We start from the raw sequence: 24,828 nt of genomic DNA on the forward strand, positions 1-24,828 counted from the left end.
CAATCTGTGTGTATTTTTTTTTCTGCAGTGGTAAGGGAACATAATAGAGAAGCTAAGGGGTGTTCACTTCCCTCACTCATAACATGTGACATGACTGCACTCTACCATAGACCGAGGTGTCACAGGAAAGCTTCACTGGATGATGTGGATCATAGTGTGTGGGTAAAGTGTCTGAATCACCATTTCATTTGCCTTTAGGAAAGTCACCTCACACTGCTTTGACAATTGCCATTTTTCTTGATCTGTAGTAATTAATGACTGCAAGAGGTAAAGCACAGGAGCCAGGCTATAGTAAGTGACAAATCCTAAAAAGGACTGCGACTCTGCTACATCCTTCAGCCACTGGGCATCCATCACTGCCTGAATTTTCTCAGCACATTTGTGTAAATCTTGTGTGCCAATGATGTACTCACAGTAAATAATGCTTGGTTTAAAGAATTCACATTTGTTGAATGGTGCTCTGATCCCAGAATCTTCTAATCTTTTCAACACAGTCCTGAGATTTTGGAGATGTTCCTTGTCATCCTCACCGGTAAAAAAGATGTCATCCATGTAACACTGAGTGCCTGGGCAGTTTTTGCAGCAACTGATCCAAAACCTTCTGCCAGAGTGCAGGCGTAAATGCTATTCCAAAAATAAACCTATTCGCCTGCAAGTGTCTATTTTACTTGGTTAGTTTCACCATCAAGAATGAGCAATTCTGGCGCCCTCTTGTGGGATAAGTAGAGGTCTCATGATCCTTTGACTAACTTTAGATAAGAACTAGCATGTAGTGGTCAACCAGAGATACACTCCAACTCTGAAAGCAACAGATGCAAATAAAACAAAAGGAATTGCTGTCCTGGCCCAAGAATAAATGACACAAATTTAGCTCCTCCTTACTAACTTACGTGCCTCAATCAGAACCTCTAGAAAACCTGGAACTTCTTGAGTGGCAAATTAACCCAAAAGATTTCTTCACCTGTCCAAATGCTTCAAATTTAGCCTGGACATAACCAACATCCTTTCATCAGTATTGGATTAGTACTGGTTTATTATTATCACATGTACCAAGATACAGTGAAAAGCTTGACTTGCATACTATTCAGAGTTTTGTCCAGTGGCCAATCCAGACATTGGATATTTGGAGAGGAGGGGGATTTCAAACAGGTCCACTGTCCAAGGATAAAAAGCAGGAGAGGTTTGTGGCAGTATAATAGAGCTTTGACCAGCAGCCAATCGGCGTTTGGGAAGGTAGGGTCAAGCGCAGTGGCTATTGCCTGAGTGGACATAGTCAGAGTGGTGACGGTAAGGCTTTAGCTCTTTGAGGCTTCCGCAAAGAGAGGCTTCATTCAGAGAAAGCAAAGAGCAACTCAACTTTTTTCCTTCCCTTCTTTATATCTTCTCATTTCAGACAGCAGAGGTGTCAAGGAGAGTGGAATGCTCGGCTAGCAGGATGTGGGAAGGGAGGGAAACTTCCAGCAACACTGACTACTACAGCTGTGAGGTGCATCCAGCTGCAGCTTCTAACAAACCGTGTTAATGAGTTAGAGCTGGAACTGGATGAACTCTGGATCATTCAGGATGCTGAAGGGGAGATAGATAGGATATATAGAGAGGTAGTTACACCCGAGGTACAGGACACAGGAAACTGAGTAGCAGTCAGGAAGCGGAAAGGGATTAAGGAGCCAGTGCAGAGTAACCCTGTGGCCAACCCCTTCAACAACAGGTATATCATTTTGGATACTGTCAGGGGAAAGACCTAACAGAGGGATGTCAGAGTGGCCAGGTCTCTGGCACTGAGTCTGCATTTGTGACTCAGAAAGGAAGAGGGAAGAAGAAGCACACTGTGATGATAAGGGATTCATTAGTTAGGGGAACGGACAAGAAGTACAGTGGGCAAGAATGATTTTCCCAGATGGTATGTTGCCTCCTGGGTACCAAGAGCAGGATATCTTGGATCGAGTCCTCAGCGTTCGTAAGTGGGAAGGTGAACAGCCAGAAGTCGTGGTCATTAAGATAGCAATGACATGAGTAGGATGAGTGATAAGGTTCTGCATGGGAGTTCAATGAATTAGATGCTAAGTTAAAGGGCAAGACCTCCAGGGTTGTGATCTCAGGATTTCTACCTGTGCCATGTGTTAGTGAAGCTAGAACTAGGAAGATTACACAGTTTAAAACATGGCTAAGGATTTGGTGTAGGAGGAGGGCATATGATTTTTGGATCATCTGTCTCTCTTCCAGGGAAGGTAAAACCTGTACAGAAGGGATAGTTTGCACCTGAACTGGAGGGGACTAATATCCTAGCGGGAAGGTTTGTTGATGCTGCACAGTGGGGTTTAAATAGAGTTACAGGGGGATGGGAACCAGAGTGTCAGAACAGTCAGTGGAGAGGTTGCAGAGGCAGATGTTGATAAGACCTCAGACAAAGTTAGGAAATAAAAGATTCCGCAAGGTATGACAAAATCGAAAAGGGTAAATACAGGACTGAAGGAATTGTATCTGAAAGTGCGCAAAATATGAAGTAAAGTAGATGAACTTGCAACACAGTTGCAGATTGGCAGGTATTATGTTGTAGGCATCACTGAATCATGGCTGAAAGATTATAGCTGGCAGCTTTATGTCTACAGATACACATTGTATTGAAAGGAAGGCAGAGGGGGTAAAAAATAAAATAAAATCATTAGGAAGAGGTGACATAGGGTCAGGAGGTATTGAATCGTTGTGGATAGAGCTAAGGAACTGCAAGGGTAAAATGACCCTGATGAGAGTTGTATACATACCTTCAAGCAGTAGTAAGGATGTAGTCTACAAATTACAATTGGAGATAGAAAATGCATGCTGCAAGGGCAATATTACAATAGTTATGGGAGACTTCAATATGCAGGTAGCGTGAGAAAATCAGGTTGGTGCTGGATTACAGAACAGGGAATTTCTAGCGTGCTTACGAGATGGCTTTTTAGAACAGCTCATGGTTGAGCCCACGAGATCGTCAGCTAAACTGGATTGGTGTTGTGCAATGAACCAGAATTAATTGGAGAGCTTCAGGTAAAAGAACACTTTGGGACAAGTGATCATAACATGATCAAATTCATCCATAAAGTCAGATGTATCAGTATTACAGTGGAGTAAAGGGAATTACAGAGGCATGAGAGAGGAGATGCCCAGAACTGATTGGAAAAGAACACTGGCAGGGATGACAGCAGAGCACCAATGGCTAAAATTTCTGGAAGTAATTCGGAAGGCACAGGATAAATACATCCCAAAGAGGAAGAGGCATTCTAAAGGAAAGGTGACACAACCATAGCCAACAAGTCAAAGCCAATATAAAAGGCAAAGAGAGGGCATATAAGAGCAAAAATTAGTGGGAAGTTAAAAACCAATGGAAGCAACTAAAAAAGTCATTTAAAAAAGTAAAGATGGAATGAGAGTGGATATTGGAGTGGAAAACAATGCTGGAGAGATAGCAATGGGGGACAACAAAATGGCAGATGAACTGAGTAAGTATTTTGCTTCACTGTGGAAGACACTAGCAGTAAGCTGGAAGTTCCAGGTTTCAGGGGGCATTAAATGTGTGAAGTTGCTGTAAGTAGAGAGGTTATTGGGAAACTGAAAGGCTTGAAGATAGATGAGTCACCTGGACCAGATGGTGTACACCCCAGAATTCTAAAAGAGGTGACTGAAGAGATTGTGGAGGCCTTAGTAATAATCTTCCAAGAATCACTAGATTCTGGAATGGTTCTGTAAGACTGGAAAATTGCAAATGTTACTCCACTCTTCAAGAAGGGAGAGAGGTAGAAGAAAGGAAACTATAGGCCAGTTAGTCTGACCTCAGTGGTTAGGAAGATGTTGGAGTTGATTATTAAGGATGAGGTCTCAGGCTACTTGGAGGCACATGATAAAATAGGCCGTAGTCAGCATGGTTTCCTCAAGGAAAAATCTTGCCTGACAGATCTGTTGGAAGTCTTTTAAGAAGTAATAAGCAGGATAGGCAAAGGAGAAGTGGTTGATTTCTGTACTTGGATTTTCATAAGTCCTTTGACAAGGTGCCACACATGAGGTTGCTTACAGGAAAGATTCTGGCATGGATAAAGCAGTGGCTGATTAACACAGAGTGGGAATAAGGGGACCTTTTTCAGGTTGGCTGGTGGTGACTAGTGCTGTTTCACTGGGACCAATTCTTTTTACATATATGTCAATGACTTAGATAATGGAATTGATACCTTTGTTGCAAAGTTTGCACACAATATGAAGATAGGTGGAGGGGCAGGTAGTTTTGAGGAAATAGACAGACTACAGAAGGACTTAGACAGATTAGGATAATGGGCAAAGAAATAACAGATAGAATACCGTGTTGGGAAGGTTATGGTTATGCACATTGGTAGAAATGAAAGGGTTGACTACTTTCTAAATGGAGAGAAAATACAAAAAAAAACTGAGGTGCAAAGGGATTTGGGAGTCCTTGTGGAGGATTCCCTGAAGGTTCATTTGCAGGTTGAGTCTGCGGTGAGGAAGACAAATGCAATGTTAGCATTGATTTCAAGAGGGTTAGAATATTAAAAGCATTTGATGGCTCTGGGCCTGTATTCACTAGAATTCAGAAGAATGAGAGGAGACCCAATTGTAACCCATCAAATGGAGAAAGGCCTTGATAGAGCTGATGTAAAGGGGATGTTTCCCATGGTGGGAGAGTCTAAGACCAGAGGACACAGCCTCAGAATGGAGGGGTGTCCTTATAGAATGGAGATATAGAGGGATATCTTTAGCCAGAATGGTGAAATGTACATTCCCTTAGCATTGCAGAAAAAAATACATACAGTTCGACAGAGATGAATTTGTTGCCACAGGCAGCTGTGGAGGCCAAGTTTTTCTGAATATTTAAGGCAGAGGTTGATAGATTCTTGCTTGGTGAGGGCAATAAAGGTCACAGCAGGAGACTGGGGCTGAGAGGAAAATTGAATCAGCCATGATGAAATGGTGGAATATACTCAATGTACCAAGCTCCCTAATTCTGCTCCTGTATCTTATGGCCTTATTGAGAGAAAGAAGTACAAATTTCATGACAACATCCTTGATTCAAGTATCGGCATCTATATCACCTGAACATGATACAGCAAAGATATCTTACCCTCGTGAGGTGCAGGTGGCGTTAGACAAGCCACTGCTTTATTCACTTTATTAGCTCTGTCAGCCTGGTCCTCAAACAGTGCTGGCAACAGAGTTGCTGCCACAGAAGAATCTGCCTAAGGACTTCCAATAGATGGTGCATTCTCCACAGTAACATACACAGAATACTGGAGGAACTCAACAAGTCAGTTACCATCTATGAAGGGGTATAACCATGAAGGGTCTCGGCCCGAGACGTCTACAGTCCATTTCTCTCCACCGAGGCTGTCTGACGTACTGAGTTCTTCCAGCAGTTTGTGCGTTTCGCTCCAGGTTTCCGGATCTGCGGTGCCTGGTGTGCCCTGCGGTCCGGGCACGAAGTGATGGTGAAGACACTGGCCCGTACATGACCCAGCGTCGGGTCCGTCCTGGCCGCGCTTCCGCTCAGTAGCAGCCGGCTGCACGAACACAAACCTGCCAGTCGGAAGTGGAGGATGATGGACAACTCCCCACTCAATCAGAGAGCCAGTTCCCACGCATCTTCCTCCCGTTTGGCTAAAGTTCATACACATAACGCGTTCCCTCTTTCGCTCTGCACAAGTTCCACCTACTCTCATGAGCGATTAGGGAATTTTCTGTCGACTCTAACGAGGTATTTTGTTTTTCCTTTGCGTTTTCTGTGAGGAAAATTAGGTGATCGGCGGGACTTCCGGTAGCAGGTTGGGTTGCGGCGCCGCTGAGGGATCGCCACGTCGTTCAGCTGATCGGTCTGTGCGCGAATTTAAACATTATGAGAGGTGGGGGTTAAAACTAATACATTTTGTTTTTATTTAGGAGCGTAATGTTTTCGCTTTAACTGAACTCACTTACGGTGCTAAGTTGATGGTGGTGAAACGGTCTCCAGCTTGGAATATTGATGTGTAAGTGTCTGCAGAACTGCTCTGTGCTGCAGGTCTGTTTAAAAAAAATTAAAACCCTCCCTGTAAACTTTGACAAATGTTTTCACATAAAATTAACATTTACGTTTGCTCCCCAGTTTTTGTAGTGAGTGAGCTTCATAAATGACACGTCTTTGTAAACACATGTAGAATTAATTTGCAAACATGCATGTTTACTTTCATATGGCCTACCATCACACTAACCACTTATTGGTTTAAATTGTACAACTGGATTTGACTGAGAGGAAAGCTGTTCCACTTTGCAGTTTCAAGTCGAGAATTAAAAACGACATTTCTTCCAAAAACGGTGATTTGGAAATTGCATTCGCCATGGTCAAAAATATCATAAAAGGACTCTAATGTCGTGTAATTGGTCCGTTCTGTTTAGTGCCTTCTCTTTACTCAGTACAAATTGTGCTCGAGAATTTGAATCGGTGACCTTATTTAATTTGATAAATCTAGAATATACCTGAAGGATCAACTCATTGCATGAAATATAGATCTTAATGATTGGTCCAGTGTCCGGAAGAATTTTCTGTAAACATGTGCACAAATAAGGTTGAAAGAATGGTACTTTGCTGTAATGATATCAGAAATGCATTATGAGAAAGAATGGTTTGAGAAGCTGGATTTCGGTCACCTCAATAGAAAAATGAGGATTTTTTTCATAATTGATAGAGCTATGGTCTCTAAAAATCTGAAACAAAAATAGAAAATACTGTGGATACTCAGCAGGTCAGGTAGCGAGTGTGAAAAGAAAACAGGAGTGGGATTTATTTTCTGCAGCTGTTGTCTAATCTAAGTGCTTCCAGCATTTTCAGTTTTTTTTCATAATCATAAATGTTTTGAGAATGTATGCAAGCTTCTTGAGTTGTTGAATTGTTAGCTAGATATTGTTAGCTTCATATACTTTATGAAAAGTTGTTTGTTGAAACACTGATGAGTCTGTAAAGGAACTACCTTTGTTTACCAAGAGATATGGATAATGGCCAGTGGTTATAGGGGTAGAATAGATGGCACTCTTTGAATAATTGCTACTGCAGAAATTTAACGGCCTATTCTGTAATCTGTATGATTTTCTGAAATGATTGAGCCACATAATTTAAGCTTTATTACAATAAAAGTTTGTTTCTCCTATGTTCTGGCTATTTTTAATTTTAATTCATTTTATTTTGTGTGTTGTTGGTGTGGTCAACGTGTACTCTTTGTACTAAACTGCTCTTGAACGCTGCTGTTGGACCACCACATTCTTAAGGAGTTGCTGTTCTGATGAATGGTACTTCCACAGTTATGTAGTAGGGAATTCCAGGATCTAACCTCAGTGAGAGGAAAGGAACAGGAATTAAATTAAAATGCAGAAGGTGTGTGACTTGGAGAGAAGCCTTCAACTGTTCAGTACTCTTGGACTCGACTGTAATGAAGTGCTTTTAGAGGTAGGTGATAGGGCAGATCAACTCCTTTCTCAGATTTGCTTCTAGTTCTCTACTGCCACAGCAGGTCAACAGCAGATTGGATTTCTCTAGCTCTTCACACTTTTCTGGACAACAGGAACTCTTGTGTTGACCACAGCTCAGCGTTCCACGCTGTTATCCCATCCAAGCTATCATCAAGCTTCAAGACCTGAGCGTTTACCTACCCTGATACAGGGCACTTGACTGTCTCATCAGCAAGCCACAATCAGTGAGAATTAGAAACAACAAAGCCTCCTGCTGATCATCAACATAGGTGCATATTAAGGTTGTGTGCTTGGCCTCCTGCTGTACTCTCTATACCATGTGGCAAAGCACAGCTCCAATGCCATCTTCCAGTTCATTGAGGACACTGCTGTTGTTGGACCTATTACAGGTGGTGATGGGACAGCTTACCGGAGTGAGATGGGACACCCGTACTGAGTGGTGCTGCTACAGCAGTGACCCCTCACTCAATGGCAGCAAAACTAAAGAGCTGATTGTTGACTTCAGGAAGGGAAGGAGAGTGAACATAAACCTGTCTACATTTCGGTTGTGGAACGGGTCAACAGTTTAAATTCCTGGGTGTTAACGTATTGGACGATCTTTCTGGGGCCCAGCACATAGATGCATTCACAAGCAAAGCGTGCCAGTCTTTTTACCTTCTTAAGAGATTAAGAAAGTTCAAGCCAAACATTCCAGCAATTTTCTGCAGAGGTACTATTGAAAGTACCTGGACTGATCACCTCATGGTCTAGTATGGCAATTTGAATGTGAATAAACATAGTGAGCTGAGAAAAGTATTGAACTCTGCCTCCCCACTATCAGTACTATAAGGAGTTCTGCTTCATGAAGGCAACATCCATTAGCAAAAGATCCTCACCCGACAGGCGATGCCACCTTCTCACTGATACCATTGGACAGGAGGCACAGAACCCTGAAGTCCCACACCACCAGATTCAAGAATAGCTACAATTCTTCAACAATTTGGTTCTTAAGCTAATCAGCAAAATCCTAACCATCACTAGCATCACTATGACTACTTCGATCATTTTGCCCTGAAATACTACTTTTGGGCTAATTTTGTACTTCTGTAAAATTTGTGTATAATTTGATTTTGTTTTCTAATGCTATATTCCTGTGATGCTACTGCAGGCAAGTTTTTTTTTATTGCACCTGTTTGTACATGTGCATTTAACAGTAAACTGGACTTTGATTTTGACCTTACCATTGTAAATAGAAGTCATGGTTTTGGGATTTGAGGACAGAGTGGCCTTTGGAAGTGTTACATACCCGTGGGTATCTTGTACCTGTAATGTGACCATGATGTAATTGAAGCTATGCTGGAGATGAGGTAATGGTCTTGCGATGGTGGAGTGACGTCATTTTCCCGCCATTGAGAGGTCATGTGATAGTTTTTAACAGGGTATAAAAGGAGAACCCCACCCTGTGACGTGGGCAGCTCGTGGCTGAATTCGCCACTGACTCCATGCTGCTGCGTATTCCGATATTATGACGCAGTTTTGTTTATAAGTGGAGTTTTACTTTCTGTTTTAAGTCTCAAAGGTTATTGCCGGCAGTTTCGCTAGAATACTGCCAGTTTAGTCGGTGGAGAGTGAAGATTTTAAAGGAGTTCAGAAATCCCAAAGGATTGGGAGAGTTAATGTCGACGGTGAAACAAATTCGACCTTTGTTTAATCTTTGCACAAGGAATTGGTAACGAATATGCATGACAACCCCTGTTCTGCCAGAAGAGTAGAGGGTTGGATACAAAGTTTCGTCAAAGAAAGGTCAGTGCCTTTAAGCCGTTTTATTTCCTTCGATCGTAAGTTCTTCGGGGAATAACATACTTGGACTGGGATCAGCAGTAACACCACAAAAGAAAGTTTATTCTCTCAAGGAAAGCCTCTCCTTTAACGGACTGTGTAAATCATTTTGGACTTTCGCATTACTACTTCTAAGAACTGTTTTCGCATTGTTGCTTTAAGAACTGTTCAAGCTGCCGTATTGCAGCTGACTTCCAGTTAAGTTAGTTGTTTGTTTACTTTTTGGGGTTTTTTTTTTAGCAGTGTTTAATAAATGTTTTATTTGTTATAAAAGAAACCTGTCTCAAGTCATATATTCATTGTTGCTGATTTGTAACAAATGGGGGCTCGTGGGATGATCCATTTTTGAGTTTAAATGCTTGTTTCACTTTTGATAAGCATTTTGGAAAAAGGGAATACTCGATTCTTTTGTTTGATTGGCTTGTGAGTGGTATTCGGCAACAATGAGTATTGAAGAATTCCTGGCTTCGCCAGACGCTGAGTTATTAGTGAAGGCGAAAAAGAGTGATGTATTGGAGATTGCTAGCAGGTTGGAACTTAAAGGTATTTCAGAAGATACAACAAAGCCTGTAATTCAGAGAAAAATCGTGGAACACTATATAGATTTGGGTGTGTTTGATGTATCGGTTTTAGATCGGTTCCCTGTGAGTAAAGCAGCGATTCAGTTACAGTCAGAACAATTAGCGTTGGAAAAGTTAAAAATAGAAGCTGAATTAAAACAGAAGGAATTGCAAGCTAAATTGGAATTAAGTGGATTAAAAGCTGAGGATAAACAGAGAGAATTTGAACTTAAGATAGCGGAATTAAAAGTCTGAGAATCAGTCTCCTGGTTCTAGGAAAACATTTTTTGTTAGGAAATTAAATTGGTCCCTCCATTTAGTGAAACAGAAGTAGAGAAATATTTTCAACATTTTGAAACGATTGCTCCGAAATCAGAGTGGCCGAAAGAGAAATGATCAGTGTTGTTGCAGAGTGTGATTACAGCTTTAACTGCTGAGCAAGCGCTTGAATATGATATTGTGAAAATGCATGTATTGAAGGCATATGAGTTGGTCCCAGAAGCTTATAGAGAAAGATTCAGAAATTTGAAGAAATCTATGGAGAAAATGTGTGTGGAATTTGCCTACAATAAAGCTGTGTGTTTTGAGAGATGGGTTTCCTCTAAAAATGTAAATAGGGACTATAATAAATTGAAAGAGCTGATTTTAATGGAGGAGTTTAAAAGGAGCATTCCTGATGAGATAAGGACATACTTAAATGAGAGAGACATTGCTACATTGTAGGACTCTACTAAATTAGTTGATGAGTATGCTTTAATTCATAAGAACAAATTTTCTCAGGGTAGAACTTTTAAAAGGAAAAATAACAGTGAATCAAGGTAAATCAGAAGTTAGTGAGAAAGGTAAAGAGGAAGGAAAACCTGTGAAGGAAAGACAGCTTGGTCCTATTTGTAACTATTGTAAGAAACCTGGTCATGTGATAGCTAATTGTTTCTTACTGAAGAAGAAAGAGGAGGAAGCAGTCCCAGATGCTTGTGTGCAACATATTGAAACCTGTAAAATCACAGGGTTTGATAAACACAAATGAAGTTTTGTTAGAGTCTGACCAAGTTAAAAGGGGATATAAAACACAAAATGCTGGCAGAACTCTACAGGCCAGACAGCATCTGTGGGAGGAGGTAGTGACAACGTTTTGGGCCGAAACCCTTCATCTGGAGTGAAGTAACAAGGGATGGGCAAGGGGGGGATAAGAAGTGGGGGGAGGGATAAAGTAGAGAGCTAGGAAGTGATAGGCTGGAGGGAAATGGGCTAGGGGAAGGTGGAGAATTATGGGAAATAAAAGAGAAAGAAAGGTAGGGCTGGGGGAGATGATAGTGAGGGGGGAAAAAAGAGAGAGACAGAGAATCAGACTAAAATAATAGATAGGAATGGGGGTGGGGGGGGGGGCAGGAGTATCAACGGAGGTCTGTGAGTTGGATGTTCATGCCGGCAGGTAGGAGGCTACCTAGGCGGGAGATAAGGTATTGCTCCATCAACCTGCGTATGGCCTTATCTTGACAGTAGAGGGGGCCGTGGACAGACATGTCGGAGTGGGAATGGTCTGTGGAATTGAAGTGTGTGGCCACAGGGAGATCCCGCCACTGCTGGAGGACTGAGCGCCGGTGTTCGGCGAAACGGTCTCCCAGTCTGCGGCGGGTCTCCCCAATGTATAAATGGCCACATTGGATACAGTATATCACCCCAGTTGACTCGCAGGTGATGTGGTGCCTCACCTGAAAGGACTGTCTGGAGCCTGGGATGGTGGTGAGGGAAGAAGTGTGGGGGAAGGTGTAGCACTTCTTCCGTTTGCAGGGATGAGTGCCCGGAGGGAGGTCCGTGGGGAGGGATGGGGGGGGGGATGAATGGACAAGGGAGCCGTGTAGGGAGCGATCCCTGCGGAAAGCCGAGAGTGGGGGGGAGGGGAAGATGTGGCCGGTGGTGGGATCACGTAGGAGGTGGCGGAAGTTAGAGAGGATTATTGTTGGATCTGTAGGCTGGTAGGGTGATAGGTGAGGACCAGGGGGACTCTATCCCTAGTGGGCTGGCAGGGGACAGGGTGAGGGCAGAGGTGCGTGAAATATGGGAGACGCGATGGAGGGCAGAGTTGATAGTGGACGAAAGGAAGCCCCTTTCTTTAAAAAAGGAAGACATCTCCTTTGTCCTAGAATGAAAGGCCTCATCCTGAGAGCAGATGCGATGGAGGCAGAGGAGTTGAGAGAAAGGGATAGCATTATTGCAGGAGACGGTGGGAGGAGGAATAGTCTAGGTAGCTGTGGGAGTTAGTAGGTTTGTAGTGGACATTGGTGGATAGGCTGTCTCCAGAGATATTCACTCATGTTGCCACTCCAGCATCTGCAGATTCACTCGTGTTGCCATATCTCTGGAAACAGCCTATCCACCGATGTCTACTACAAACCTACTAATAGCCTAATAGCCTCCTACCTGCCGGCATGAACATCCAACTCACAGACCTCCGTTGATACCCCTGCCCCCCCCCTTACCCCCATCCCTATCTATTATTTTAGTCTGGTTCTCTTTCTCTTTTTTCCCCCTCACTATAATCTCTCCTCCCAGCCCTACCTTTCTTTCTCTTTTATTTCCCATAATTCTCCACCTTCCCCCAGCCTATTTCCCTCCAGCCTATCACTTCCTAGCTCTCTACTTTATCCCTCCCCTCAGTTCTTATCACCCCTTGACCATCCCATGTTACTTCACTCCTGATGAAGGGTTTCAGCCCGAAACGTCGTCACTACCTTCTCCCTTAGATGCTGTCTGGCCTGCTGAGTTCTGCCAGCATTTTGTGTTTTTATTTATCTCCAGCATCTGCAGATTCACTCGTGTTGCCTTTAAAAAGGGATATGATCATTTTATAACTGAAGGATTTGTATCCTTGAAAGAAGGATCTACTCCGGAGCCAATAAAAATTCTTGGGGATACTGGAGCTTCTCAATCACTGATGTTAGACAGTGTGTTAAAGTTTAATGAAGAGACTGATACTGGTGAGGTAAATTATATACAAGGTGTTGGGAGTGCCCTTATGCCTGTACGTCTGCATAAAGTGAATTTAAAGTCAGGGTTAGTTACAGGATTTGTTAAAGTAGAATTACAGCCTAGCTTACCTGTGAAGGATATTTCTTTATTGTTAGGTAATGATTTGGCAGGTGGACAAGTTTTCCCTGAGGTGCATTTGACAATAGAGTCAGAGGAACCACGGATGGATTCTAACACAAATTCTTCCTGTGTTGTAACTGGAGCTATTGCTAAAAAGATTGATGTGCAGAATGAGGTTGTTACTCATGACTGTTCAACTCAGGATTCGAGTTTTGAAGATGTGTCAGAAACTTTCTTACCTTCATTGTTTGAACGAGATTCTTGGAGTAAATTGGACCATGAAGATTTGTCTCTGTCCAGGAAGGAGATGATAGCAGAGCAGAGTAGAGAACCTGAGATTATCAAATTAAAAGAACAAGCTCTTCCAGATAGTGAAATTGATAAGGTGCCAGTAGGATATTATTTTGAAAAAGGAATGTAGATGAGGAAATGGAGATTACCTACAATTCTTGCAAGTGATGAATGGAATATTGCTTACCAAGTAATTGTTCCTAAAGTTTATCGAAACGAGATTTTAACTTTAGCTCATAGTGTGCCATTAGGTGGACATCAAGGGGTGAGAAAAACTGTGGATAAGATTTTAAAACATTTTTACTGGCCTGGTTTAAGAAAAGATGTGGCGATGTTTTGTAGAACGTGCCATACTTGTCAAATTGTGGGTAAACCAAATCAAGTTACACCAGTGGCTCCACTACAGCCTATTCCAGCATTTGGTGAACCATTTTTTTAAATTATTATAGATTGTGTAGGTCCATTGCCAAAAACAAAAACTGGTTATCAGCACTTGTTGACTATCATGTACACTGCGTCTGGGTTTCCAGAGGCAGTACCACTTAAGAATAAAACAACTAAAACTGTAATAAAGGCTCTTATAAAATCCTTTACTTATTTTGGGTTGCCTAAGGAAACACAAACTGATCAAGGCAGTAACTTTATGTCTGGATTGTTTCAACAGATAGTTTATAAATTGGGAGCTAAGCAAATCACTTTGTCTGCATACCATCCAGAATCGCAAGGTGCCTTGGAGAGGTTTCATTCTACCCTCAAGACTATGATTAGGACTTACTGTGTGGAAAATGAAAATGATCGGGATGAGGTATACACTTCTACTTGCAATGAGGGAATCGGTACAGGAATCCATAGGTTTCAGTCCATTTGAACTTGTAGTTGGGCATAGAGGACCTTTAGCTTTATTAAAAGAACAATGGATCAATAAAGAGGTACACACTAATTTGTTGGACTATGTTTTAAAATTTAAGGACAGATTACATAAAGCTTGTAGCTTAGCTAGGGAAAATTTAAAATTGGCTCAGGAGAAAATGAAAACCTGGTATGATAAGGAAGCTAGGATGAGGACGCTTAAACCTGGAGATAAGGTGCTGGTTCTTTTCCCAGTGCAAACGAATCCTTTACAAGCTAAATTTCATGGTCCTTATGAAATTGTGTCTAAAATCAATGATGTGGATTATGTGATTAAAAACTCCAGATCGTAGAAGACCATCAGAACTTCGCCATAACTGTTGTGGTTAATGATGAGTCTGATCTCACTAGGAGCATAATAGATGATTCATCTAAAACTCATTCTAAACCTAATGTTGTTTCTGTCAGATTACCAAACTCAACCATTCTGGAAAATATTGATGAGAATTTAGCACATTTACAGCCAGAGCAGAAGCAGCAAATGAAACAATTAATTTTTAAATATAGAGATTTGTTTCCAGATGTTCCCAGGAGGACCACTGTAGCTTCACATGATATAGATGTTGGAGATGCCAAATCCATTAAACAACATCCATATAAGATGAACATGGAAAAATGTGAACTTGCTGAGAAAGAAATTCAATATATGCTAGAGAATAATAATATTCAACCTTCTAACTCGAATTGGAGTTCGCCATGTGTTATGGTGCCAAAACCAGATGGTATTAGGTTTTGTACGGATTATAGGAAGGTGAATGCTGTAACGAAAACGGATGCATATCCAATTCCTAGAGTAGATAAAGTTGGAAAAGCAAAGCTCCTTACAAAGATTGATTTATTGAAGGGGTATTGGTGTGTTCCATTAACGGATAGGGGTAGAGAGATTTCTGCATTTGTAACTCCCTCTGGGTTATATGAATATAATGTTCTTCCATTTGGGATGAAGAATGCCCCAGGTACTTTCCAGAGGATGATTAACTCTATGATTCAGGGATTGAAAGATACAGATTCTTAAATTGATGATTTGGTGACAGGAAATGATACTTGGGAAGCTCTCAGTACTGCGGTGGAGAAATTATTTGAAAGGCTTTCCAAAGCTAGCTTAACTATTAACGTGACTAAAAGTGAATTTGGACATGCCACTGTAACTTACCTTGGCTATGTTGTGGGTCAAGTAAGGTAGCTCCTGTTCAGGCAAAAGTTCGGGCAATTTTAGAGATTCCCACTGGGATAAAAACTCTCAGAAGATTCCTGGGAATAGTAGGATATTACTGAAAATTTTGCTAATTTTGCCCTTCCATTAACTAACCTCTTGAAGAAGAATGAAAAGTTTGTGTGGACAGTGCCTTGTCAGGAAGCATTTGAGAAATTGAAAACTATGGTATGTCAACAACCTGTGCTCAAGGTACCTGACTTTGAAAAACCTTTTTCATTAGCTATAGATGCTGGTAATGAGGCTGCAGGAGCAGTATTATTGCAAAGGGAATAATACACGAGGAAATCAGATGCTGGAAATTCAAACAACACACAAAATGCTGGTGGAACACAGCAGGCCAGACGAAGTCCTGATGAAGGGTCTCGGCCCGAAACGTCGACAGTGCTTCTCCTTATAGATGCTGCCTGGCCTGCTGTGTTCCACCAGCATTTTGTGTGTGTTGTAGAAATTGTCATCTCTTGTTTTAGTCTTAGAACATTTTGACGTGTATGTTGGTACAACCAAAAAAACCACTTATCGTCTATACTGACCATATTCCGATAGTGCTTCTGAGTAAGATGAAAAACAAAAATAGAAGACTATTAAATTGGAGTTTGATGTTACAAGAGTACAATATTGTAATAACTCATATTAAAGGTAAAGATAATGTGTTTGCTGATTGTCTATTTCTATGTTGAATATACAATGTAATTTTTTTAATGGTGATATTTTACTATTTATAACACTCCTGTGTAATAATTTGAAAGTTGATGTATGATAATACTATGTATACTGTGTACATTGTAAATTTTGTATATTTGTATTTCTTCTCCTGTAAATAGTTAATTGTTTAAAATTTTGTTCTTGACAGATCAAAAATTTTTTTTTTGGAGGGATGTGTTACGTACCCATGGGTATCTTGTACCTGTAATGTGACCATGATGTAATTGAAGCTATGCTGGAGATGAGGTAATGGTCTTGCGATGGTGGAGTGACGTCATTTTCCCGCCATTGAGAGGTCATGTGATAGTTGTTTTTAACAGGGTATAAAAGGAGAACCCCACCCTGTGACGTGGGCAGTTCGTGGCTGAATTCGCCACTGACTCCATGCTGCTGCGTATTCCGATATTATGACGCAGTTTTGTTTATAAGTGGAGTTTTACTTTCTGTTTTAAGTCTCAAAGGTTATTGCCGGCAGTTTCGCTAGAATACTGCCAGTTTAGTCGGTAGAGAGTGAAGATTTTAAAGGAGTTCAGAAATCCCAAAGGATTGGGAGAGTTAATGTCGACGGTGAAACAAATTCGACATTTGTTTAATCTTTGCACAAGGAATTGGTAACGAATATCCATGACAACCCCTGTTCTGCCAGAAGAGTAGAGGGTTGGATACAAAGTTTCGTCAAAGAAAGGTCAGTGCCTTTAAGCCGTTTTATTTCCTTCGATCGTAAGTTCTTCGGGGAATAACATACTTGGACTGGGATCAGCAGTAACACCACAAAAGAAAGTTTATTCTCTCAAGGAAAGCCTCTCCTTTAACGGACTGTGTAAATCATCTTGGACTTTCGCATTACTACTTCTAAGAACTGTTTTCGCATTGTTGCTTTAAGAACTGCTCGAGCTGCCGTATCGCAGCTGACTTCCAGTTAAGTTAGTTGTTTGTTTACTTTTTGGGGTTTTTTTAGTGTTTAATAAATGTTTTATTATAAAAAAAACCTGTCTCAAATCATATATTCATTGTTGCTGATTTGTAACAGAAGTAACAGCAGAACACACTAAGAATGATGCACACTGCAGCCAATGGTGGAGTATTTAAAAGCTTATTTAATGGCAGACATGTTAGTCATCCTAGCTGGTGTTGAATTTTTGGGAAATGGCACTCATCCAATCAAGTAGAAAGCATTTCATACTGATCCTGACTTGTACTGGATAAATGTTAGAGAGGCTTTGAAGTGTCAAAAATGAGTCAGTCGTTGACCGTTTTAGCCAAACCATTTGTATTGGTGATCCTGCTCAGTTATCTTCATGATGAGCATGGTCATCGCTAAATCACTGCTGTATCAGAGGTGATCATTGCTTGCTGCTTGTATGACTCAAATTCCTCGCCACTAATCAGCATGTGCCTGAATTTGTGTTAAATCTTGCAGTGTGTGGTTGTTAGTTGCTCTATTTTCTCTAGTATCACGTGCAGTGTGACTATCAAATGTACCCATCACTGACTGAGGTGGAACAAAGGTTATTGATAGTGGGTGCAGAACACTGCTTTGAGGGACTACTACAGCAGTGCCTTTGGTTGATACGATCAGCCTTCAACAATGATGTCTTCCTATGTGTGAGATATGAATCTGCCATTGAACCATTCCCCCCTCCCCCACCATTGGTTTCCATTTGAACAGGTGTCCTTGATGTCACTGAGTTGAATGTTACCCTGATGTCAAAATCTTCTCTGCACTGTACCAAAGTTAATGGCCCTTCAGCTTTCTCTGACCATCAAGGTCATAGATGGCCAACATCTTTCTCCCCTGGTAGAAATGTTAAACGTTAGAGGATACACATTAAGTTAGGAGGTAGGGAAAGGCTAAAGGGATATGTGATGCCTTTCATCTAAAAATCCTATATGGTGTTAGGAAGGCTAAAGAATCCAAGGGTGAAGTGGGGAGTTGAGCTGAGTGAGCACAAGTTGAAGGAAGTTGGCATTGATGGGATTATTTGCCCAACGCCGGCCCCCCAGGCCTGAGTGGACGTAGTAGATTTGTGAAGCAAATGTTTTTTTTCCACACAAAGACAGTTAAGTGCCTGGAATGAGCTGCCGGGGGAGCAGATATGATAGTGGCATTTAAGGGGCACATAGGTATACAGAGAGTGGAGACATTTGGATCATATACAGGTGTAAGAGACTTGATTTAATTTGGCATTGTATTTGGCACAGGCCTGCTGTGTGCTTTATTGTTCTACAGTCTGTTAAGTCATAGGTAAATTTAATTCGTGGCTTAATTAAAGTCAAGTGAAAAAAATTCTTTAGCTCACTTAATAATACAGCAATAGATCATTGCCATGTTGACAGGAATTTCTTGGCATTGGTGAGCTGCTATTGCTTGCCACTCAATTTGTGGGATTGTATTTACCTGGAGTAGGTCTGCTGTCAGCAGCTTCCTAACGAAACTAGCTGCATTGTGGTTGACGATTAGGGAGCTGCTTAATGAGAAGTTAGTGCAGAAGTTTATTTTGAAATCTTTCCAAACAACTTATTCACTTCTGCTTTTGTTAATTTAGTTTTGTATTGTAAATGCTAAGTTGCCAAAGGTTCAAAGGAAATTGCTATACTTGGAAAAGAGCAGCACCATTAGTGTCTCAAATCCAGCAATCTGGGTTCAATGCTGATTTCCAGTGCTGTCAATGCAAAGGTTGCCTGTTTTACTCCTGACCATGTGTGTTTCCCTGGTTACTCTCATTCCTCTGTGTTCTGGATGCTTCAATTTTCTCCCACATACCAGACCTAGGCTCTGTCCACCGGAGAAAGCAGGATCTCCCAGTGGCCACACATTTTAATTCTACTTCCCATTCCCATTCTGATATGTCTATCCATGGCCTCCTCTACTGTCTACTGTCCACACTCAGGATGGCATGAACATTGATTTCTCTAACTTCCATTAATGTCTCTCCTCCCCTTCTTACCCCATCCCTTATTTATTATTTCCCCCCCTTTTTTTCTCTCATTTTCTTCCCCTCTCTGCCCCTCTCACAATCACTCCTTGCCTGTTCTCCATCTCTCTCTGGTGCTCCCCTCCCCCTTCTTTCTCCCGAGGCCTCTCGTCCCATGATCCTTTCCCTTCTCCAGCTTTGTATCCCTTTTGCCAATCAACTTTCCAGCTATTAGCTTCACCCCACCCTTTCCTGCTTTCTCCTATCATTTCGGATCTCCCCCTCCCACTTTCAAATCTCTATCTTTTCTTTCAGTTAGTCCTGACGAAGGGTCTTGGTCCGAAATGTCGACTGTACTTCTTCCTATAGATGCTGCCTGGCCTGCTGCATTCCAACAGCATTTTGTATGTGTTGTATCAATTCCAAAGTTGCTTTTTTTTAAAGCTTGTATAGAAAATGAACTTCCAGGTTAAAAGGTCCTAAACCTAACTGATAAACTTCATGTGGAACAAAAATAACAGCTTTTGGTTTGGATTTTTTAAAAAAAGGATTGTTCAGAAGAAGAGATTTATGAATTTCCAGATTCGTGCACCTGAGTAATTTTATCACATTATGTCTTAACTTTAAGAATATTGGCTATTCCTAAAGTGTCCTCATGTATTACAAATTAACGCATTGCTAGATGGAACTTTGAGCCATAATCGCAAGAGTACTTGGCTTAGAATGTATGGTCAGTTAGCCAATGATGATATCAGTGTTCAGATGAAGTACACTCCAGCTATACTGTATGTTAATGTTATTGCAGCATAAAATGCATTGGGTTTATTTTTATAACAATTAAAGGAAGAAACTCCTTTGTCGTATGGAGGGGTCTCGGCCCGAAACATCAACTGTATTTTTTTTCCAAAGATGCTGCCTCTCCTGCTGAGTTCCTCCAGCATTTTTAGTGTGAAACTCCTTTGTGCCAAGCTTGAAGCTTGACAAAGTGAGTGTTTTAATAAGGATAGCTCCATTTGGAATGAGATCATTAGCTCTTGAGATTGGTATTTACAGATGTAAGCTTCACAATGCCTGTGTCGTTTACAATAGTAGGAAAATTAAAGACTATCTGTTTGTATTCCAATACTTGAGGTTGATTTGGTAACTGGCAGACCATTACATACATTTTCTCAGGCCCTGCTGAAGGGTCTCAGCCCAAAGTGTCAACTGTACACTTTTCCATAGATAATGCCTCGCCTGTCGACTTCCTCCAGCATTTTGTGTGTGTGTGCCTACAATTCAATTTATTAGAAATAGTAAGTGGAATAAAACTTAAAGTGGAGTACGTATTTAAAGAAAAATCGATATGAGATGTTTAAAAGTTGTGCTATAGTGTAATTCACAATTATTTTATGTACACTAGTGTAAAGTGAGGGCTCTGTCGGTCAGAGTTGACCATGGATATTGCATCCTTGCTGTCTAGATATGCAGGGCTGGGCAGTATGCTGTGGAGAGCAAGCTGTTGCCCATGTAGCAAGCTCCCCCTCTTCAAGCATCTGATGAACCCAAAGGAACGGCAAAGACCTACAGTTTGGTACCTGCAGCGTCGTAGGAGTTGCCTGTCGGCGTTGAATTTAATGTAGACTCTCTAAGGGACTCCAGCTCCGGATTTTTCCCTTGGAGGTTTACTTCCGAAGCCTTCCCAAGAGTGGATATAGCTGCAAGGCAGTGGAGATTTGAGATCAGAGTTTTCCTTCTAGGTGAGCTGCCAACCACGGCTAATGAGCCCCATCTGCCCAAACCGGCTGGTTTTAAGGCGCCAGTAACCCGCCTTTGCCCCTTCTGTCAGTAGAAGCAATTCTGCCGAGCTTAGTAGCTATGCCACACATAAAATCCAAGAGCTGGGTTTGGTTGTCTGTCGCAATATGAGGCGCACGCCACTGGGAGCATTTAACAGGTAGTGGGAGCTTGACCCCGTTACCACCCTGGCTATAACAACCTTAAAGGAACAAAAGTATAAAGGAGAATAAAATAACTGTTACTCTGGATTTGATACAGCAGAAAAAAAACACAGTAAGATAAAGAACTCAGTAATTATAAAAACACAATAAAATATAAATATGTAAGATAGCTTGCATACATATCGCTTGTATGTCTATAAAGTGACGCTATGCTCAGGAGTGTCTGTACATATGGTGACTAATAGGAAATGATAAAGTAGTGGTGGTTGGAGGTGTGGTGGGGCAAGTTAGTGGGTGAAGTTGTTAATCAACCTTACTACTTGAGAAAAGTAACTTTCTGAGTCTGCTGGTCCTGGCATAGATATTACATATCCTTCATCCTGACGGGAGTGTGTCTAACAATCCATGAGCAAGGTGGGTGAGATACTTCATGACCTTACTGCCCCTTTTGGGCATCTTCCAGTATATACATCCTTGAAGATGGGTAGGGTAGTGCTGAAGATGTGTTGATGATCCATTGCAGAGCTTTCCTGTCTGCTGCAGATTGTTAGGCTGCTTGTACTGCACACCTGCTTAATGCCGTGAGTATATTTCGGATGTGCATATCCAGCTCTGTTCAGCCTCCTCAGAAAGTAGAGGCATCGGTGAGCTTTCTTGATTGTGTAGAAAGTGTTCTGGGACCATGCGAGGTTGTACAATATGTATACTGTCAAGATTTTGAAGCTGTTCGCAGCTTTCACTGCTCTGCTGCCGATGTACAGGGAGGTGTGACTGGTGCGAGGTCTTCTGAAGTAGATAACCGTCTTTGTCTTGACATTGAGGAAGAAATTATTTGCCTGGCACCAGGCCTCAAGCTCTTCCACTTCCTGTCTATAGGCCATCTCAATGATGATGGCGATGAGCCCTACCACTGTGGTATCGTTAGCAAGCTTGACAGTGTGTTTACTTGGGTGTCTGATCTTACAGTGATATGTAAGCAGAGTACACAGGGCTCAGTGCACAGCCCTGAGGGGCACCCATGTGAAGGATGATGGGGAAGGAAGAATGTTGGGTTGTGCATCTTGACTATATGAGGTCTGTTAGTTAGGAAGTCCAACGCGCAGTTGCACAGTGGTATATTTAGACTGAAGAGTAGCAGTTTGTTCACCAAGATCTGTGGGACAGTAGTGTTGAATGCCAAACTGAAATCCAGAAACAGCATTCTGACGTAGGTGTCTTTGTTTTTTAGGTGTGTTAGGGCCAGGTGCATGACAGATGCTATGGCATCTTTTGTAGAGTGGTCTGTTAGTAAGCAGATTGGTGAGTAATACTGTTTAGTAACAGAGTATCACTGACTGAACAAAAGATAGTATAGTTCTCTTGGAATGCAAAAGGTGGAGGTGTGTTTTGTGATAAACTCTCGGTCGTGCTCGAATGTGGTGGTTTTGTCGAACTAGTGGTCCCCCAACCTTGAACACCTTAACGATCAAATGCCGTGCATTCTATTTGCCAAGAGAGTTCTCCTCCATAATTCTGACCACAGTTTACATACCACCAGCGGCCGTCTATAATCAAGCGCTTGAGATACTGCATCTCCAAACAAGAAACAGTCTATCCAGTCACATTTCAAATCATAGTCGGGGACTTCAACTAGGCTTGTTTGAAGAAAACCCTTCCCACCAGTATATGACCTGTAGCACCAGTGGTCCCAACACACTAGACCACTGTAACACTAAGATAAGGATTCCATGCCAGATTGCATTTTGGTTAATTGGATCACTTGGCTGTCCTTCTGCCTGTACACAGGCAGAGGCTAAAGAGCAAAGTTTCATAGAATAGGACAACAAAGAGCTGGTCGTGGGTGGCAGAGGAGTGGCTTCGGATTGTTTTGTGTTGTGGACTGGGCCGTGTTTAAGGACCTATCTGTGGATCTGAATGAATACACCATGGTTGTAGTGGACTTTATTAGAACAGTTGTGACGAGTATGTCCCCACAAAATCATTCAGAGTCTTCCCCAGTCAGAAGCCCTGAATGAATCACGAGATCCTCAGTCGGCTGAGGGCCAGATCTGGTGTGCATTCAAGTCTGATGACAAAGAAGGTTACAAGAATTTATGGTACGATCTCCAGAAAGCCAACTCACAGGCGAAGTGGAATTTCCAAACTAAATGAATCAACAAAGGATGCTGGATAGTTGTGGCAGGGCTTCACTTATAAAGTTAATTCAAGCGACATGGGTGACAACAGGGCTTCAATGCTATCACTTATAAAGTTAATTCAAGTGACATGGGTGACAGCAGGGCTTCAATTTCAGATGAGTTCAATGCCTTCTATGCTCACTTTGATCATCAACGCATGGAGGAACCATCATGAACTCCTACATCCCTTCATGATCCTGTGATTTCAGTCTTTGAGGCCGATGTGTAAGCAGCTTTCAAGAAGGTAAACCCACAACGAGGTACCTGGCCTTATGCTGATCAACTGTCTGGAGTGTTCACTGAGATCTGTCATCTCTCACTTCAGCGGTCTGGGTTACCTACCTGTTTCACACAGGCTTCAATTATACCGGTGCCCAAGAAGAGTGTGGGGACTTGCCTCAATGACAATCGCCCAGTAGTGCTTACATCCACAGAGGATGTGAGGTTGGTGATAAACATATCACTCCTGACTGAGAAGTGACTTGGATCCATTCCAATGTCTACTGGAGCAACAAGTCCATAGCAAATGCCATTTCATTGGCTTTTCCCTCAACCCTGGAACATCTGAACAGCAAAGAATCATACATCAGGTGCTCTTTATCAACTACAGCTCAGCATTCAATGCTATCATCCTCAAAACTAATCAATAAGCTTCAAGAACTTGGCCTTAATATCCCTTTGAGCATTTCTATCCTCGATTTCTTTACTTGCAGACTCCAGTCTGGTCGGATTGGCAACAACATCTCCATGATCTTCATCAGCATAGCTGCACCGCAAGACTGTGTGCTTACTGCCTTGCTCGACACGCTTTACACTTTTGACTGCGTGGCTAAGCACAGCTCCAATGCCATATTCAAGTTTGTTGACAACTGTTGTAAGCCGAATCAAAAGAGATGAATGAGCATATAGGAGGGAGATTGAAAATCTGACTGAGTGGTGTCAGAATAACAACCTCTTAATGTCAGCAAGACCAAGGAGCTGATTATTCACTTCAGGAAGAGGAAACCAGACATCTATATTGTTAAGAAGGCATATGCTGTGTTGACCTTCATCAACTGTGGAACTGAGTTCAAGAGCTGTGAAGTAATGTTACAGCCATATAAGATGTTGGTTAGACCCCACTTGAAGTACTGGGTTCAGTTCTGGTCACCTCACCACAGGAAGGATGTAGATACTATAAAGAAGGCGCAGAGCAGATTTACAAGGGTGTTACCTGGATTGAGAATAGGTATTCTCATGTTTTATGAGAATAGGTTGAGTGAACTTGGTCTTTTCTCCTTGGAGTGACAGAGGATGAGAGGTGTATAAGATGATGAGAGGCATTGATAGTTTGGATAGCCAGAGGCTTTTTCCCAGGGCTGAAATGGCTAACACAAGAGGGCATAGTTTTAAGGTGCTTGAAAGTAGGAACAAGGGGGATACCAGAAGTAAGTTTTTCACACGGAGTGGTGGGTGTGTAGAATGCACTGCCAATGACATTGGTAGAGGCAGATACAATAGGGTCTTTTAATTAAGAGACTATTGGATATGTATATGGAACTTTAAAAAAATAAGAGGGCTATGGTGTAGGGAAATTCTAGGCAGTTTCTAGAGCAGATTACATGGTCAGCACAACATTGTGGGTTGAAGCGTCTGTAACGTTCTGTAGATTTCTATGTTCTGTATTCTATGTGCCAGTCTTCATTGGAGGATCAGAGGTGGAGAAGGTCAGCAACTATAAATTCTTTGGTG

General features: G+C 41.8%; 2 protein-coding genes across 13 annotated transcripts in view; one reads left to right on the top strand and one right to left on the bottom strand.

Moving 5' to 3' along the window:
- The window catches only part of hsd3b1 (hydroxy-delta-5-steroid dehydrogenase, 3 beta- and steroid delta-isomerase 1), a 53,079-nt gene extending 47,503 nt beyond the window's left edge, over nt 1-5,576 (bottom strand). For 8 of the 9 annotated variants that reach the window (XM_059968422.1, XM_059968420.1, XM_059968419.1 and 5 more), the window contains exon 1: nt 5,108-5,576. The gene's annotated coding sequence lies outside the window, so the exon portion shown is untranslated. The remainder of the gene's footprint in view (nt 1-5,107) is intronic. The other variant, XM_059968423.1, reaches the window with a different exon arrangement.
- A 90-nt stretch (nt 5,577-5,666) lies between these two features.
- Nucleotides 5,667-24,828, top strand: part of tmem39a (transmembrane protein 39A) — a 50,345-nt gene continuing 31,183 nt past the window's right edge. The window contains exons 1-2 of one of the 4 annotated variants that reach the window (XM_059968410.1): nt 5,667-5,737; nt 5,920-6,005. The gene's annotated coding sequence lies outside the window, so the exon portion shown is untranslated. The other 3 variants (XM_059968411.1, XM_059968413.1, XM_059968412.1) reach the window with 3 other exon arrangements.

The sequence above is a fragment of the Hypanus sabinus genome, chromosome 4, assembly GCF_030144855.1.
Source record: "Hypanus sabinus isolate sHypSab1 chromosome 4, sHypSab1.hap1, whole genome shotgun sequence".
Lineage (NCBI taxonomy): Eukaryota > Metazoa > Chordata > Chondrichthyes > Myliobatiformes > Dasyatidae > Hypanus > Hypanus sabinus.